Source organism: Callospermophilus lateralis, chromosome 1, assembly GCF_048772815.1.
Source record: "Callospermophilus lateralis isolate mCalLat2 chromosome 1, mCalLat2.hap1, whole genome shotgun sequence".
NCBI classification, from domain to species: Eukaryota; Metazoa; Chordata; class Mammalia; order Rodentia; family Sciuridae; genus Callospermophilus; species Callospermophilus lateralis.
Window position 1 is genome coordinate 217,095,131 of NC_135305.1, and position 18,782 is coordinate 217,113,912.

At 36.9% G+C, this 18,782-nt stretch overlaps 2 pseudogenes; one reads left to right on the forward strand and one right to left on the reverse strand.

Moving 5' to 3' along the window:
* Window positions 1-2,113: 2,113 nt before the first annotated feature.
* LOC143400719 (olfactory receptor 7E24-like) lies at window positions 2,114-8,670 on the forward strand (annotated as a pseudogene).
* A 5,178-nt stretch (window positions 8,671-13,848) lies between these two features.
* Window positions 13,849-17,936, reverse strand: LOC143400729 (tubulin alpha chain pseudogene; annotated as a pseudogene).
* Window positions 17,937-18,782: the final 846 nt, after the last annotated feature.

Genomic DNA, 18,782 nt, shown 5'->3' on the forward strand with positions numbered 1-18,782 from the left:
AGGGATATGGCTCATCAGTAGAACACTTGCCTAGCACATGCAAGGCCCTGGGTATGATCCTCAGCACCACATAAAAATAAATAAATAAAATAAAATTATTGTGTCCAACTACAACTAAAAAATAAATATTACACAAACAACCAAAAACTTATTCGCAGCAAAGGAAGGAAGAATGTGAAGAAAGAGCCCACAGAATGGGAGAAGATCTTTGCCATCTGCTCCTCCGACAGGGAATTAATATCCAGAATATATTACAAACTCAAAAATCTTAATAGCAAACACTAAATAACCCAATTAATAAATGGGCAAAAGAGCTATATAAGTACTTATCAAAAGAAGAAATATATATGACCAAAAAATATATTGAAAAAAATTTAAACATCCCTAGCCATCAGGGAAATGTGAATCAAAACTACATTGACATTTCCTCTCACTTGAATCAGAATGACAATTATCAAGAATAAAAATAGTAATAAGTGCTGGTGAGGATTTATGGAAAAGGGTATACTCATAGATTGTTGGTGGGATTGAAAATTAGTATAATCACTCTGTAAAGCAGTATGGAGATTCTTCAAAAAACTAGGAATGGAATTACCAAATGACCTAGCTATCCACTCCTTTGTTTTATCCAAAAGAACTAAAATCAGTATTCTACAGTGATACAGACATATTGATATTTATAGAAGTTCAGTCTGTAACGGCGAAGTTATGGAACGAGCACAGGTGCCTGTGTATAGATGAATGGATAAAAAAGTGGTTGGTTTATGCATATACATATGTGTATATGTATGTATGTATATGCATATATATGACAATAAATGTAGGTGATTAATAGTAAATTGAATATTTATAAATTGTGATTAAAATACTGTTCTCTATCTAAATATTACACAGTTCCCACTTGTGAAAATGAGAGGTACAAAAATTTTGAAAAGATTTTTATTAAAATTACAAGTTAAATGATGCCCCTTTCTCAGGTTTTTGCTGTGTATCAGTTAATGTGCTGGAAAGAATAAATTTATATTGTAAAAACAAAACCAAAAACAACCCCCACACAAAACTACATTGAGATTTCATCTTACTCTAGTCAGAGTGATGATGATCAAGAATATAAATAATAATAAATGCTGGTGAGGAATTGGGGAAAATGGAACTCATATGCACTGTTGGTGGGACTGTAAATAAGTATAACAATGGTGGAAATGGATTTTCCTGAAAAGAACCATCTTATGACCCAGGCATACCACCCCTCAGTATTTATCCAAAAGAATTAAGATGAACATACTATAGAGATGCATACATACCCTTGTTTATAGTAGCAAAATAAATATGTATGTGGAACCATACATATGTACTGAATTTACATGTGTATTGTGAAAGATACACAATTTATGTATGTGAAACAAGCCTGAGAGTCTGTCAACAGATGGATGGATAAAGAAGATGTGATATATTGTATACAATGAAGTTTTATTTAACTGTAAATAAGAACAAAATTATGCCACTTTTAGGAAAAATGGATAGAACTCAAGAACATCAGGTTAAGTGAGTCAAGACAGACTCTTAATGTCCAGGGTGGTTTTGTCTTATATGTGAAATCTATAGACAAAAAAGGGAAAAAGGGGGGGAAAGGGGATCTCATGAAAATAGAAGAGATACAAGTGTGGGAGAGGAAGTTGCTCAAGGGGAAGGAGGAGGAGAGGACTGGAGAGGACTAGAAATGTAAGAGGAATTGAAACTGACCAAATCATAAAATGTACATGGATGAGCATGCCACTGTGAAACCAACTACTATGTATAATTATGCACCAATGAAATAGTAATTTAAGTATTTATCACAGTGAGAGTGGAACTGAAAAGTGTATGAGTTTTTAAAAAGAGAAATGAAAGAAATGAGGAGTACATATGAACTTCTCATTAGTAAAAGGTGAAGAATATTTACTGATATTCATTTTCTCCTCTTCTTCCACCATTAATATTAGCAAGTCCTTAGAGTTTGTAAAAAGTTGCAATACTTTGGCTAATTATGAGCTCTGTGCATTGAGCCTCCAAGACATATAATAGTCAATAATCAGCCAGTGCCCGCAGGTCTTCAGCTTGATGGCTCCAGTCCATGGGCTCCACAGCTGTGTCTCCTCCTTCCAAGGTTGTTTGCATCAGAAAGCTGCTGTCTGAGGTTGTGTTGATATTAATCCTGAAGGTGAAGCAGGAGGTCATTAGACACCTGGCAGGATGTGCATCTGCTCTGCTGGGTCATGACCTCCCAGATGCACAGCATGAGTCAGTAAGTGCTGCTGGAGATGAAGAATGGAAGAGGGAATGTCCAAAGCATTGCTTCCTCTTTGTCAGGAGAAGCATGCAGTTTGGGTAGCCAGGTGGGAGAATAACAGAATACAAAATTGCAGTTATAAGGACTGTGAGTTTATATAATTGGTTGTAATGAGAATAGCAGAAATCTCATTCAGTTTTGCTTTCCTTCACACTGATTCTAATTCCCCTAGATTCTCTCCAGGAGGGGAGAAAATCCATCCTTTTAAACTGTGTTCCAAGGAATACAGAAGGTTTATGAAGGTGTTGAGGGGGATGAGGATGAGTGTTAGGATAGTATCCCTACATAATGAGCCGTTACTGAGAGATTCCCAAGTGCTTAGCTATGTGTTCTACATAGATTCTTTCATCTGCCAAGTCTTCTACAAAGTTTAAATTCCACATTATTATATTTATAGAATAGAAAGGAGCACAGCTGTTTATGTAACTTGTGTTAGGTGTTCCCGTTGAACACACTGAACCCATGTTTGAATGAGCTGTCTGGTTACTGACTCAGGACATTGGGCAGGAGAAGCTGGACAGGTTGTCTCCTAAATAAACCAGTTATTTCCCTTCCCTGTCACCCCAGATGAGACTCCTTTCTCACTAGGCACTACTGACTGGGGGTGTATGGTATATTATAGTATAGATTAGTATGTGGCACCTGGTGCCACAATTTAGGATGAGTGGCTGAGACCATAGGAAAAGTCTACAGAAAGAGAAGACACACAACCATTCAGCACAGATCTCTTTCTGGTACTTCAGCCACCATCATCCTCCTGCATTCATGTAACCAGCCCACTCAGTCTCACAAGGAGGTATAAGCCAGTTGTAGTGGCACACACCTATAATCCCAGAAGCTTGGGAATTGAGGAAAGAAGATCACAAAAGTTCAAAACCAGCCTCAACCTTAGCAAGACCCTGTTTCAAAATAAAAAAATGAAAAAGTCTGGAGATGTGGCTTGGTGGTAGAGTGTCCCTGGATTCAATCCCCAGTTCCAGGGGTGGGTTGGAGGGAAGGAGGCATGATATCAGGTTGGGATTTCATTATTACTACTCAGGAAACTTATAAGTTAAAAATATACCTGAGATGTGCTTGCAATTAAGACCTCTGGACCTTTGCTTAAAATATTCAGGTGGTTGGGAAATAATAAAAAAGATGAGCAGATCTTACTGAGAGCTTGGCAATTTAATTTTCTGCTGTCAGTTCCATTTATTATTTTTTGAACATAGGGCAGGTTGTGAGTATCTCTGAGATTCAGTATTGTCATCTGAATTGATTTCAACTTGAACCAGTTGTTGAGTATTGATTAAACAAAATATGGGTACTATGTGATTAATATGTGACCATATATAAAATAAGGCTAGTACAATTAATACTTATTATTGGTTATGTTAAGTATTTTCTTTGTATCATTCAACTAAAATATCTTGTGGTTAAAATACTGTCCTCTAATTACATATTATATAATAGTTCTCTCTTGGGTAAGTTGAGAGGTACAAGAATTTTGAAAGGATTTTCATTAACAATAAGCTTACAAGTTAAATGATGTCTCTCAGGTCTTGCTAGGTATCAGCTAAAGTGCCAGAAATGTGTGTACTACAGGGAGAGACTTAAAAGCACATATTGATGTCAAGTAGGCCATTCAGGGGCAGTAGATGTTGCATTATATATTATTTAGATGAGTCTTAGGGCTTCTTTGGTAAGTTTTTAAGAAAAATATATGGATTTTTAAATCAATATTTCATGGTAACATTAACAATATCATCTACCTATCAAATGACTGTGACTGCCATTTGGGGAGAGCTGTGAAGGAGAATGAAATCATGCAGTGATAACAAGGACTCAGATTTCATCAGTGGTAATTCAAATCTCAATATGCTTTTAGTTATGAAGCAAAGATTCCTCAGTGTTTATATTTTCAAATTGGTATTTTATTTATGATAATTATAGGTAATGTTATTGCACCATTTTTAAGTGCCAGAAAATATTCTTAGGCAGTGATTCTCTATCGTGGTTTAACCCATTTTGTCTCATCATTCCCAGTTGTGAAACATGTAGAAAAGTTAAATATGGTATATGAAATAAAAGTGTAAGTATATAATATTAATAATATAATTTGCTATAATATCATATTACATTAATCATAATTTATACAATAATATATAAGCTCTGGATTATTATTTTTAACCTATTTTAATTTACCTGTGTCACTTTCTTTGGAACATTTGCATAACTGAGAACTTCGGTTTTCCAAAAACTGTATATACATATATTCTAATAAAGTTGATTTTGGCCTAATCCAAGGGTATCTAAATATTTTAAAATTTACATGAGTAAATGCACAGATATATGAGATTCAAGAAACAATATTTAAGCAATTTCAAAAATTTAAAAATTTCTTATAACAACATTATATGTAATGTATTTATTTTCCCCATTTTTTCATATGGGAAATCTGTCCCCATGTGTTTATAAATTTGTTTCCAGACTTTTCTTGTTTGCTTTTTATCCCAATTAAATCCCAGTGATGCCTGACAAAGTAATGAGTCTGAGTTTCCCTCACATAGCTAAAGTAAAAGAACTGATGTGAAAATGTATATGTAAAAAGGTTGGCATTACTATAGTGACACAGCCATATCAATGTTTATAACAGCTCAATTCACAATAGCTAGTCTATGGAACCAACCTACGTGTCCTTCAATAGATGAATGGAAAAAGAAAATGTTATATATATATATATATATATATATATATATATATATATATATATAAATATATAAACACACACATATATATATATATATAAACACACACACACACACACACACACATATATATATATATATAAACACACACACACACATATATATATATATATATATAAACACACACACACATATATATATATATATATATATATAAACACACACACATATATATATATACACACACACACACACAAACACACACGCATATACACAAACTTATATACATACATGCACACATACATATATACGCTCAATGGAGTATTACTCAGCTTTAAATAAGAGTGAAATTGTGGCATTTTACAGTAAATTGTTGGAGTTGGAAAATATCATGCTAAGTGAAATAAGCCAATCCCACAAAACCAAAGACCAAATGTTTTCTTTAATATGCAGATGCTAATTCATAATAAGGCGGGGGGCACTAAGGAAGAACAGTGTTACTTTAGATTAGGTAGAGGAAAGTGAAGGGAGGGGAGGAGATGTGAGGATAGGAAAAATAGTAGAATTAACATAAATTGTTACTGTATGTATATATGTGAGTGCATGACCAATGTGATTCTGCCACATGTAAACTCAGAAAAATGAAATTATGTCCCATCTATGTATGATATATCAAAGTGCATAAATGCATTCTACTGTCATGTATAACTAATTAAAATAAATAAAAAGAATTTTAAAAAAGGTTGGGACTGAACCTTGGCTTTGGAGTATCCCCGATGCTTAAGTTCTCAACTGTGAGAGGATTTATGATTAGAGAAACAGTGAAGCACAGCAGCAGGTCACTGTAGATTATAATATGGACAGTGCAAAGAGCTGTTTTTCTCACTAGATGTTTATGGGGTTGATTCCAGTGTTATGGTATAAAATACAAAAAACATCCAAAGTATTATAAATTCTTTATTATTTAATCAGTGTCAGGTGAAGGGTACACTAGTGCTACATATCTGGTCTATGATGGCATTGACTGTGTGCAGTTGCCTAAATCATATTTTTTGAAAAATTTAAGTTTGTCTAAACCAAGGATAATAGTAATATAATAAGTGATTCTTTTTTCCTTTTACTGAATAATTTCATTTTTTGAAAAATCTATCTTTAACAATATTCTCTTTATCTATGTCATTGTGTGTATTTCTTTATTTAATCTTTATTTTTGGGTTCTAATTAGTTATACATATCAGTAGAATGCATTTTGACACATCACATATAAATGGAGTATAACTTCTCATTCTTCTGATTGTACCTGTTGTGGAATCACACTGGTTGTGCAGTCATATATGCACATAGGGTAATAAAGTTCAATTTATTCTCCTATCTTTCCTACCCCGTATGCCCTCCCCTCCCTTCACTGCCCTCTGCCTTATCCAAAGTACTTCTATTCTTCCCTTCCACACCCCTCACCCCTTATTGTGACTCAGTGTTGCATATCAGAGAAAACATTTGGTCTTTGGTTCTTTGGGACTGGCTTATTTTGCTTAGCATTATATTGTTCAGTTCCATCTATTTACCTGCAAATGCCATAATATCAAACTTCTTTAAGGCTCAGTAATATTCTATTGTATATGTATACCACATTTTCTTTATTCATTCATCTGTTGAAGGGCACCTAGGTTGGTTCCATAGTTTAGCTATTGTGAATTGAGCTGCTGTAAATATTGAAGGGGCTGCATTACTGTAATATGCTGATTTTAAGTCCTTTGGGTATAAACTGAGGAGTGGGATAGCTGGGTCAAGTAATGTTTCCATTGCAAGTTTTCTGAGGAATCTCAATACTGCTTTCCAGATTGATTGCACCAATTTGCAGTCCCACCAGCAATGTATTAGTGTACCTTTTCCCCCATGTCCTTGCCAACATTTATTATTGCTTGTACTCTTGATAATTGCTATTGAATGATTCATAAAAGACAAACTGTATTAGACTGAGAACTTAGATCCACAAAGGAGGGAAATTAGAATACCTAGAAGGACAGAATCCTGGAAGAAAATTGGCCCATAAGTATGTGTTACGATTATGAACTATCAATTTAGTGTTTCCATTATGCAGTTTTAACCCTTATGAAGTTGTTGATATATATTCTGCATTATAGGAATTTGTACCATTGTCTTAGAATGTGATAAGGTATATTAGACTGCTTATTACTTTACAATTAAAATGAACTTTATTTCTAAAAGGAGAAAACGTATTTCTCACACTTTTTTCCCCAGAGTTAATCTGTATGCTACTGTGACTGTGAACTTGTTACACCTGGTGTTAGAGTGAGTTGAGGAGGGTAGGTTAGGTGTTGCCCACTCATTCCTAGATCCTCAGGGTCCTGAGGCAAGTTAGAAACCAACCTCGGTAACTTAGCAAGACCCTGTATCAAAATGAAACAAAAAGGGGCTTGGGAGGTAGCTCAGGGGTAGATGGCTTGCCTAGTATGGGTGAGGCTGTGGGTGGAATAATAATAATAAAAAAGTAGGTATGTACAAGAGGAAGTGAAGGATAGAAAAACAATAATGAGAGAGTTCCAAGATATCACAATGTGAAATATTGTTTAATGTGTATTGACCTCAATGTGGATAACTACTTGTGAAGGCTTGAACTAAATGCATATATGGAGTGCTCAACACTTGCTAATTTGTTTCCTTTTCCCCATCTTCTTTTCTATGTTAAAGGTGTCCAAACATTATAGAAGCACAAAATGTAACAGACATCTTAGAATTCCATCTCCTGGGTCTCTCAGCTGATCCAGAATTGCAACCTTCCTCTTTGGACTGTTCCTGACCATGTACCTGATCACAGTGTTTGGGAACCTACTCATAGTTCTGGCCATAGCTTTGACTCCAACCTCCACACCCCTATGTACTTCTTCCTCTCCAGTCTGTCCTTGGCTGACATCTGTTTTACCTCTACCACTGTTCCGAAGATGATTGTAAACCTCCAAACTCACAGTAGAACCATCTCCTATGATGGCTGCCTGACACAGATGTCTCTTTTTCTCATTTTTGGATGCATGGATGATCTGCTTCTGACTGTGATGGCCTATGACAGTTTTGTGGCCATCTATCACCCCCTGCATTATCCAACCATTATTGAACCCTTGACTTGGTGGCTTTTTAGTTTTGGTGTCTTTTTTGGTTAGCCTTTTGGAATCCCAGCTGCACAATTTGATTGCATTACAGTTTACTACCTTCAAGGACGTCGAAATTGCTAATTTTTTCTGTGACCCTTCTCAGGTCCTCAGTCTTTCCTGTTCTGGCACCTTCATCAATATCATAGTAATGTATTTTGTTGGTGCTCTATTTGGTGTTTTTCCCATCTCAGGAATCCTTTTCTCTTACTATAAAATAGTTTCTACTATTCTGAGAATCCCATCCTCAGGTGGGAAATATAAAGCCTTCTCTACCTGTAGGTCTCACCTATCAGTTGTTTGTTTATTTTATGGAACAGGCTTTGGAGTGTACCTTGGTTCAGCTGTATCACATTCTTCTAGAAAAGCTGCAGTGGCCTTGGTGATGTACCCAGTTGTCACCCCCATGCTGAACCCCTTCATGTACAGCCTGTGGAACAGGGACATTAAAAGTACCATAAAGAGGGTCCACAGTAGAATCATCTAACCTCAGGATCTTTGATGTCCATTTGATGGATAGTTTGGAAAAAGCAATTAAAGCTAACACCTAGACCTGTAAATCCCATCCCTTTAGTTACATTGTTTTATAGTTGATAACTTTAATTTCTCATGTTTCATTGTGGAATGGTAGTTGTTGGGGTTTTTGGATGAGAATAAAGGGAATTTTAAAAATGTTTTTATTAGTACATTATAGTTATACATTTGTTCCATTACAATCTATGTACTTCTACCTTCCCTCCCTTTTCCCTTCACCTGCTCCCCTTCCTCACTTTGGTACTCTTTTATTTATTTTTTTAAATGGTGGTTTACAAATATACATAAAGATATGTTCATGGCATGGTTTGGTCAATTTTATTCCACTATTTCTCCCTTTTCCCATCTGTCCTCCCTCCCTCTCAATCCCCTACCTCACTCCACTGATCTGCTTTCTATTTTCAAGATCTTCTACCCTTATTTGTTTTCCATATTTCCTTCTAGCTTCCACCCATGAGAGAAAATATTTGGCCTTTGACTTTCTGAGTCTAGCTTATTTCACTTAGCATGATATCTCCAGTTCCATCCACTTAACTAGCAAATGCCACAATTTTATTCTTCTTTATGGCTGAGTAAAACTCCATTGTGAATATATACCACATTTTATTTATCAGTTTTTCTGTTACATACATTTTCTGGTCCCATAACTTAAAAAGGGGTATAAAGTTTCAGTTTAGAAAGGTGAAGAATTTCTGTGAATGGATCTTGGTGATAGTTTCCCATCAATATGAATGTAATTAATACCATCAAACTGTGAATTAAACCATGGTTGAAATGATAAATTTTTATTATGTGCATTTTACCACAACAGAGAGTAGAAATAAAAATCAGATGGCTCATAAATTTTAAAAAGTTATTTCCATGGATATGCTAAAGAAAAAGTAGAAAGAGAAGGGTATAGGTAAATATGATTCATCCTGAGACATATTTTTGAATTCACATCATTCCAGACTCCAGGGCATTTGAAAATTTTATTAATTATTAAGCTCATATTTTCCCATTGTAATCAAATTCTTTATTAGAATAACACCATAATAACCTAGTGTTCATTAAGTGCCAAGTTTCCATTAGGTGGCCAACATGGCCTGAAGAAGAGTGTTATTCTCTCCACTTTGAGTAATGAGTATTAGCAGAGAGGTGGAGAGATTTATGTACTTACTGCACATAGAAGCAGGTGATCGATATGGGACTAAAATGTTCATTTTCTCATTTCCATTGTAGGTCATTCTCTCTTTCAGGGGTACAAAATAGAAATATTATTCATAATACCAGGTAAAATTTCTTGGTGATTTGTTATGGCATGATTATTACTTTACAGTCTACAATGATGTTTCAATAGTAGAACTTCAGAATATGAGAATTTTTTTAGTAATGACTGATTTTTCCTTTGGACAACAAATATACATGTCTAATAGTAAAGATGAATATCCATCAATTGTTGGAAATCAAACAAATATAGTCCACCCTCATATCATATAAAAATTCTTTTGTGTGATATAGTGAAAGGCAGGACCTTTTAAGGATTGTTGTAATAATAAACTGACAGATTGAATCATGTTGCTTCCTCCAGCTAAAGTCTGTGTTTGTGTTAAAGCATCTGTTGTAAAGGATGCACTTCAAGACAGGATCAAATCCAGCTGTTGATGTAAACGAGACATTTCAGGGCCATATGTATTGTGTTGTAAACTACTTAGGTGAGCTTACTCTTTTGTGTAAGGGACTATTTAGTGACCTTCCCATAAAAGCCCTAGGTTGGGTGAATATCCATGTATTGACACTTCCACTCAGTGTTTGTCCTCTGCAGTTCCTAGGATCACACCACTTTGAGAGATGACACTAAACTCTTAACTACAATCATTTCAGAGAAAAACCACATACTAGTCAACCTTTGGAAAAACAAAAACTTGTTGATGGTGTTCTCCACAGTTTCTCTAATCCACGTATAAACTTGTAGTTGTACTCTGGAATAGGTTAGAAAGTTAATTATCAAAGATAATAAAATTGCTATCACATTATATAAAGTGTTAAAGGGGAAGAGAGAAAAATTGGGAAAAGAAGAGAAAAGACAGAAAATAATAATATAAACCAAGGTAAAAAAAGAAGAAAAAGATGAATGGGGGCAAAATTTGAGGTAGTAGCTGGTAATGTAAGAGGAAAAGAGGGGCTAGGAGGATTGGATGTATGGAATGATTGCACTCAATACTTTAAAACATAGAAAAATACAATCAAATATGTCAGGGACACAATATTGAATATGAGGATAGCAACTATCAAATCAAAATGAATAATATAGGTATGGTCCAAGTTGATGTTAGAGCTGTTTATAGTACACTGTGTGAAGGAGAAGGTAATTCATATTGAGTTTTATTGTTTTGGACTTCATCAGGATTTGGGCCATTAGAAGATGTCCATTACTCTTCAACTTTTTATCCCCCAAAGGTTCCAGGGCACAGGTGCCACTCCCATGGTTGCTATAGACCCCTCATCAGCCAGTTCACAGTTTTCCTTTTTCAGTCCAGGGGCCTGAGGCTCGATGCTCAGAGGGTGCTGTGCTGCCCCTCCTGGCTCTTTCTACTGGGTGCAGGAGTATAGGATGCAGGAATCAGGGCTATTGCTCTGAATGCAGTGGGACACCATGCACTGTTCCCCTCCTCAGGGCCCTCTTCAAATTGGCATAGAACTTGGTGGCTGTCTGCAAGCTCAGGACCTGTGGTTGTGGGCTCTCCATGGTAGTCTGTGGTGTAGAAGTGTCTCAGCCCTGACCAATGCAGATCACCCGGGCTGTGGCCTGTGTCTGCAAATCTTGAGTGTAGTGCCCTTCTTCTGCCTGGGACTGAGTCAGCTGTCCTGTCAAGGAGAACTACCAGGGGTTGTGCATCTCAGGCATCCACTCCCATCTCTTCCCAAGCTGCTGCAGAGGTCATGTGAAGCTCTGGGTTAGGTTAGCAGTTCCTGGAGTGACCAGCTCTCAGATCCCCACTCTGCTATCCACAGTGAGGGGGAGGGATTTGTGGCAACTTTCATCTAGTAGCCATTCCTCTACAAATTCCTTCCAGACAGATGATTGAGACATTCCACTGCAGAGGTTCTCCCTCTGGTTTTATTTGTTGCTATCTGAAGGTGGGGAGAAGCTATGTTGACTTAATTCTTTCTAGGAATGTTGATAAGCTATGAATTGCACAAAATGACTTCTATGCCCAGCATGGCTTTCAGCTCATAATTTGAGTTAAACTGCTGTCCTCCACTGCTTCTGCTGTACTTTGATTTGGTCTGCTTTTCTTTCTGCCTCTTATTAAGGAGGTGAGTTTATGTGCTGTTCCTCTGTCTTTCTCTCTCTGTTTCCCTCTCCCTGGTATGGGTTTGTGATTAAGCAACTCTCTCCTTGTTTTCTTCTGCAGTAACCAAACTTCAAGTCTCTCCAAACCTCAGACTGTCCAGTATTGACTCTTAGAGCACTGACTCTGTCATCCACTTTTCTGGTCAGCTGTTTTTTCTCTGCCTCCTTTCTGGATTGTGGAAGTGTCAGGGTTCATAGACTACCTCTGCTTTATAGTGAGATTTAATAGGTTGATAGAAATAAGCCTATATTAAATGAAAAATTTAAGTTTTTTTCTATAATTTATTATGTTTTACTCATTGACAGGTAAGTGTAGTGTGTACCGATACCACATTTGTAGATAGTAATGTTGTATGTCATTTTAGTCAGGTTATTTGCTGCTGTGACTGAAAGACCTGACAGGTACAACTGTACAGGAGGAAAGTTATTCAAGGGCTCATGGTTTCAGAGGTCTCAGTTCACAGAAGCCTGGCACCATTCCTTAGGGTTCAAGGTGAGCCTGAACATCATGGTAGAAGAGGGAGGGAAGCAGCTCACATGATGATCAGAAAGCAGAGAGAGGGAGATATCTCCATTGGCCAGATACAAATATACACCCCAAAGCCACACCCCCAATGCCTCACCTCCTTCAGCCACACCCCACCTGCCTTACCAATCAATTAATCGCATCAGGTGATTAATTCACTGATTGAGATAAGGCTGTGTTTACCCAATCATTTTTTCTCTAAACCTTCTTGCATTGTCTCATACATGAGCTTTTGAGGGACATGTTACATCCAAACCAGAACATATGATTTTTGGAATCTAAGTGTATTTATCAAAATTTAAAATCTACCAAGACTAATGATAGGAGTCATATATTAAATGGTTTTTAAAAGATAAATCATATTTGACTGAACATTTTTATCCACAAAGAAGGGAAAATGGAAAACCCAAGAATGATGAAAAACTCCTGGGACAAATGGCACATGACAAACTACCAACTTTAACCTACAGTTCAGGTAGGGCAGTCCTAGCTCTTACAGAGAGTTCACAAGCATTCTAAATGCAGTTTTGTACCACTGTTGTGGAATAAAGCAAGGTATATTTGATTCTTCTTATTTTATCTTAAAGAGAAGCTTTCCTTAAAGGGTATGGACATTTTTTTATTCTGTATTTTCTTCTTCAAAGAATAGAGTATATTACAGAGCCATCATGGACTTGTTATCTCTCCTGTTTTAGTCTACTAATGTTGCTCAGTTGATTGTCTCTAAAGAGGGTGTGTATAGGAGATAAATGTCACAAAAACCAGTAATGGAAGAATTCTAAGAAGACTGGGCCTGTTAGAACTGAGAAGTAATGCTGAAGTTGTATGGACTTCAGGTGTGAATACTTGTGAATGTGTGAATTAAAATATAAACAGAGTTGTAAGTACTTACTTGTTCATGTCTTTCACCCAATATGTTTACATTTTGCAAAAGGTGTACAAACAATATAGAAGAACAAAATCTTACTCATGGGTCAGAATCTTTCCTCTGGGCTCACAGGTGTTCTGGAACTGCAGCCTTTCCTTTTTTAGATTGTTCCTGTCCCTGTGTATGGTTATGGTGCTGGGAACTGCTCATTATTTGGCTCTCAGGTCTGTTTCCTACCTCCACACAGCCACGCACTTTTCCTCTCCAACCTGTCCTTGGTTGACTTCTATTTCTCATCCTCCACAGTTCCAAAGATGAGTATAAACACCAACATTCACAGTGGGTTCATCTTTATAGTGGGCTGCCTGAAACTGATCTTTCTCTTTTTGAATGGAAACACTTATTTTTGATGGTCCCGAGCTACAAAAAGAAGAAATAAGACAAATATAAGACAACAGAGTGTAAAATTGCAGCAGAAAGATGAATACTCTTACCCTCATCCTCTTTCTCAGCACTGTCTGTTTCAACCTCCTCATGGTCTTTCTCTTGGTCAGTTATGTCCTCTTTACACTAACCCCTTGCCCATGTACCAGTGAACTGAGGCCCGCTTGGCCTACATCAGGTTAAAATTGTGACCTAGGTGATTCCAGGCCTCAGCAATGGCTGTGGTGTTGCTTAGCATACACACAGCTTGCTGTACCTTGGCCAGGTGTTCACCAGACACCACAGAGGGAGGCTGATGATTAATGCTAGCCTTGAAGTCATTAGGGTACCAATCCACAAACTGGATGGTATGCTTGGTTTTGATATCAACAATGGCAGCGTTAACATCTTTGGGGACCACATCATCATGTTAAAGCAGGCAACACACTATGTATTTACCATGGCAAGGGTCACAGTTCAGAATCAGGTTGGGTGGCTCAAAGAAAGCAATGGTGATCTCTGCTACAGTAAGCTCTTCATGGTAGGCTTTCTCGGCAGAGAGGACAGGGGCATATGAGGTTAGAGGAAGGTGGGTGTGGGGATAGGTTTGACTGGAATTCTGTCATGTCACCATTCAGGACTCCATAAAATTTGAGGGAAGCCATGGTGGAAGACACAACCTGGCTAATAAGGCAGTTTCTCGATTTGGATGATGGCAATGATTGTACAATTATGTGAACACAATTAAAACTATGAATTCATATTAAATATCCACCATGATGTGTGGGTACTAAATATGATTAAAATGGTGATTTTTTTTGGTTATTTATACTTTACCTCAATAAAAATGGATAAAAAAGCAGATGTACCTTTAACAAATGTAGAGATGAAAGAAGTGAATATTACATGAACTTCCTCCAAGGCAGAGGGAAGGTCCAAGCCCTTTTGTGGACATTCATTTTCTCTTGTTATTTTCCTTCATTAACATTAGAAAGTTCTCAGAGACTGGGACAACATGGATTAATTTGGCTAATTATGAGCTCTGTGCATTTAACATCCAAGATCCTTTAATAAAGAGCCTGTGGCTTCAGTGTTTTTCTTTGATGGGCCATCCCAGAGAGCTGCATACTGTGTCTCCTGCTGTGGTTCAATGCATCAAGAAGCTCCTAGTTGATACCCTATCCATATGATTGCCATGAACAGGGCCTGAGTCTAATTGAGCCCCAGTCATGGGTAGATCTTGGGATCTGTACTTCTTGGTCATGACCCAGCAGAGAAGGGGCCTAACCCAGTAAGTGCAGAGGGAGCCAGTGGATGTGGGAAGGATTATTGGAATATTGTTTTTTCACCATGAGGATGAACATCACACTTTGGAGAGCTAGATGGGAGGATACCATATGAATATTTCAGCTTTGGGGATTGTAAAGTTTACATTTTGGTTTAAGGTGGGAATATCAGAATTCTTATTCAAAATTTGCTCTCTACCCACACTGGTTCTATTTCTAGAAATCTCACCCACAACAGCACAAAATGGGTCCTTCTAAAGTGTTTCCTAAGCACTGAAATGGGACTATGATAGTGATGATAAGGATGTTGAGGAGGATGATAGAAACCAGAGCATCATGAACTGATACAGAGGGCTTCTCCGGTTCCAGGTGCTGAACAATGTGTTCTGTCATTTATTTCATTTCATGTGTACCATCTCACTTTAGTTAGTAGGCCACTTTATTACTGTTTTATACAAAATGAAAAGTGTCTGGCTTATTTCCACTTAACATGATGTTTTCCAGTTCTATCCATTTACCAGAAAATGCCATAATTTAATTTTTCTTTATGACTAAGTAAAACACCATTGTGTATATATACCAAATTTTCTTTATCCATTCATATGTTGATGGGTACTTGGGCTGGTTCCATAATTTGGATATTGTGAATTGAGCTGCTATAAACATTGATGTTCTTGTATCACTATGGTATGCTGATTTTAGTTCTTTAGGATAAATACCAAGGAGTAGGATAGCTGGGTTATATGGTGATTCCATTCTTAGATTTTGGCCAATCTCCACACTACTTGCCAGGGTAGTTGTACGAATTTGCAGTCCAACAACAATGTATGAGTGTACATTTTCTCTCACAAACAGAAGCTAGAGCAAAATAGGGAAAAAAGGAGGGATCCTGTGAAAGTAGAAGGGAGTTCACTGGAGTAGAGGAAGAAGAAAGAGGAAGAGGGTGGAGGGACAGGAAAAGGAAGAACCATGGAATGAAACTGACCAAATTATGGTGTGCACATATATGAGTACACCACAGTGAATTTCATCTTAATGTATATCTATAAACCACCATTTAAAAACAATAACTAAATAGAAGGAAGACCCATAGAGTATAGGAAGGGGAATGGGAGATGGGGAGGAAATGAGAAAGTAATGGAGTCTAAAATGAAGCAAATTATATTTCATGCATATATAGGTTTATCAAAATAAATCCTACTACTATGTATAACTAGTGCATGAATAAAAATATTTTAAAAAGCAAATGTAAAATTTGCATTATATTTAAGTAACTTGTACTCATTTATAGGTAGAAAATAAAGCCATGCTTACATTGGGCTGTCTGACCATGGACACAGGGCATCATGCAGGAGAATCCTGGCAGGCTGTCCCATCAACAAGCCAATCAATCAGCTTTCTCTTACCAGCAGAAAGAGAGCCTTGCCCACTGTGTTATTTCTTTTGGGATTCCTGGGGATCACAGGCCAGAGCAGTGGGGGTGCCTGCAGCATGCACTATGGAAGAACAGCCACAGGTCACAGTAGGGGAGACTCATGATCATTCAGCACAGATCTCTGTCTTGTACCCACTCTGGAACATCCTTACAGCTGACCAATGTTTGTCTGTGCTTTTAAATAGTCCACTCAAGCTCAAAAGGTCACCTTATGTCAGGTTGATTTCATTCTTACTCACAGAACTGGGAAAACTTTAAAAATATAACTTGAATTGTACCTGTGGTTAAGACCTCTGCTAAAAATGTTCTGTCAGCTGGGAAATAATGAAACATTTAGTGGACCAAATTCAGAGTCTACCCATTTATTTTTTAATCTTTCTACAGTACTTAGCATTTCTGAGCTATCTGAGACTCAGCATTGTTATCTGAGTTGATTTCTAGTTGAGATAACTCCAATGAGGAAGGATTAAATAGATATAGGGCCTCTGTATGGGATAAATGTGTGATGCATATATAAATTTAGGGAAAAATAAATGTGTTATTACTAATGATAAGTTTATTCTTCATGGTATTCAGCTAAAACATCAGTCACCTGATATTGCTGTTTTCCTGTTTCTTTATGGGATATTTTATTTTCAGTCCTATAGATGTATATGCTCTGTATTTGGGAAGAAAAATCTCCCTTTCTCATTTTCAATTCTCCAGAGCCTATGTTTTGCTTGGCATGAGGAGACACAGCATTTAAATATTGCAAATCAAAGAAATTAGTCCCAAGGTCTTAGAACAAAACAAGATATATTGGACTGCCTCTTAATTTCTTTTTATTAAAATTGTTTTGTAATTAAAATGTTTATTTTAATAAAAAGGAAGCTTACTACCTTCTCCCATTTTTCCTTAAAGAGTAGGCTGCATTTTACTTGTTCCCTCCACTGCCGCTGGACTTCTGATGGTGTGGAAGGAAGCGAGGAATAATGCAGAAAGCAATGACCAAAGAGTACAGGAAGACCTGGTTTTTTGCTACTGAGAAGTATTGTTGAAGGTTCATAGATATTAAGCATGAATACTTTTCTTGTGAAGACTTGAATTCAAATGTATATAGAGTGCTGAGTGCCCATTTATATATTTCTCTTTTAATCCTCTTTTCTTTTTCAAAAGGTGTCCAATCAATATAGACCCACAAAATCTTACACGTGTTTCTGAATTTCAACTTGTGAACCTCTCAGAGGATCTGGACCTGCAGCCCATACTCTTTGGCCTGTTCCTGTCCATGTACCTGGTTGTAGTTCTTGGCAATCTGCTCATCATCCTGGCCGCCAGCTCTGACTCCCACCTCCACACCCCCATGTCTTCTTCCTCTCCAACCTGTCCTGGGCTGATATTCGTTTAACCTCCATCACAGTCTCAAAAATGATTGTGAACATCCAAACTCACAGCAGAGTCATTTCAGCACAATAGAAAATGTAAATTAGTATTGGACAGATCTTGAATTTATAAAAGGTGATTAACATGAATATAAAAAGAAAAGAAAACAGCACAAAGAGAAGAGTGTAGGCAAAAATTATGATTTGGCCTGAGGCACATTGTAGAAATTACATTACTCCAGTCTGCAGTGACATTTGGAAAATTTATTCATCATTGAACTCACCATTTCCATAGTGATGGGATTTTTCATTTGAATAATACCACAATGACCCAATATTCATTAAGTTCCACACTATCTGTGGTGCTGTGTTGTGGAGATGGGGCTATTCTCCCAATTTCCATTAAGCAGTATGGACACAGAGAGGTGGAGAGACTTGCACCTATTCTGCACATAATGTCAGGTCAGTGATACAGGGCTAACATGTTCACTTCCTTCCTCTCATCCCCGGTTGCTCTCTTTTCTACTGAAGCCAATGGAAATAATGTCCATAACACCAGAGGAAAATTCTTGGTGATTTATGGTGGAATTTTATTAACCAATAGACTGCAGTGATAATGCCATAATAGGTCATAAGAATAAGAGGTTGTGATGGAAAATGACTGATTTTTAAAAAATTTGGACAACAAATGTAACTTTTTTATAGTAAAATTGAATATACAAAATGTTAAAAGTTAAAGAAATATCCTTTTACATATTATATGGAAATTTCCTGTGTGATATGAAGAGGAGGACAAGAAGTTTTAAATGATTGTTGTAATAATAAACCA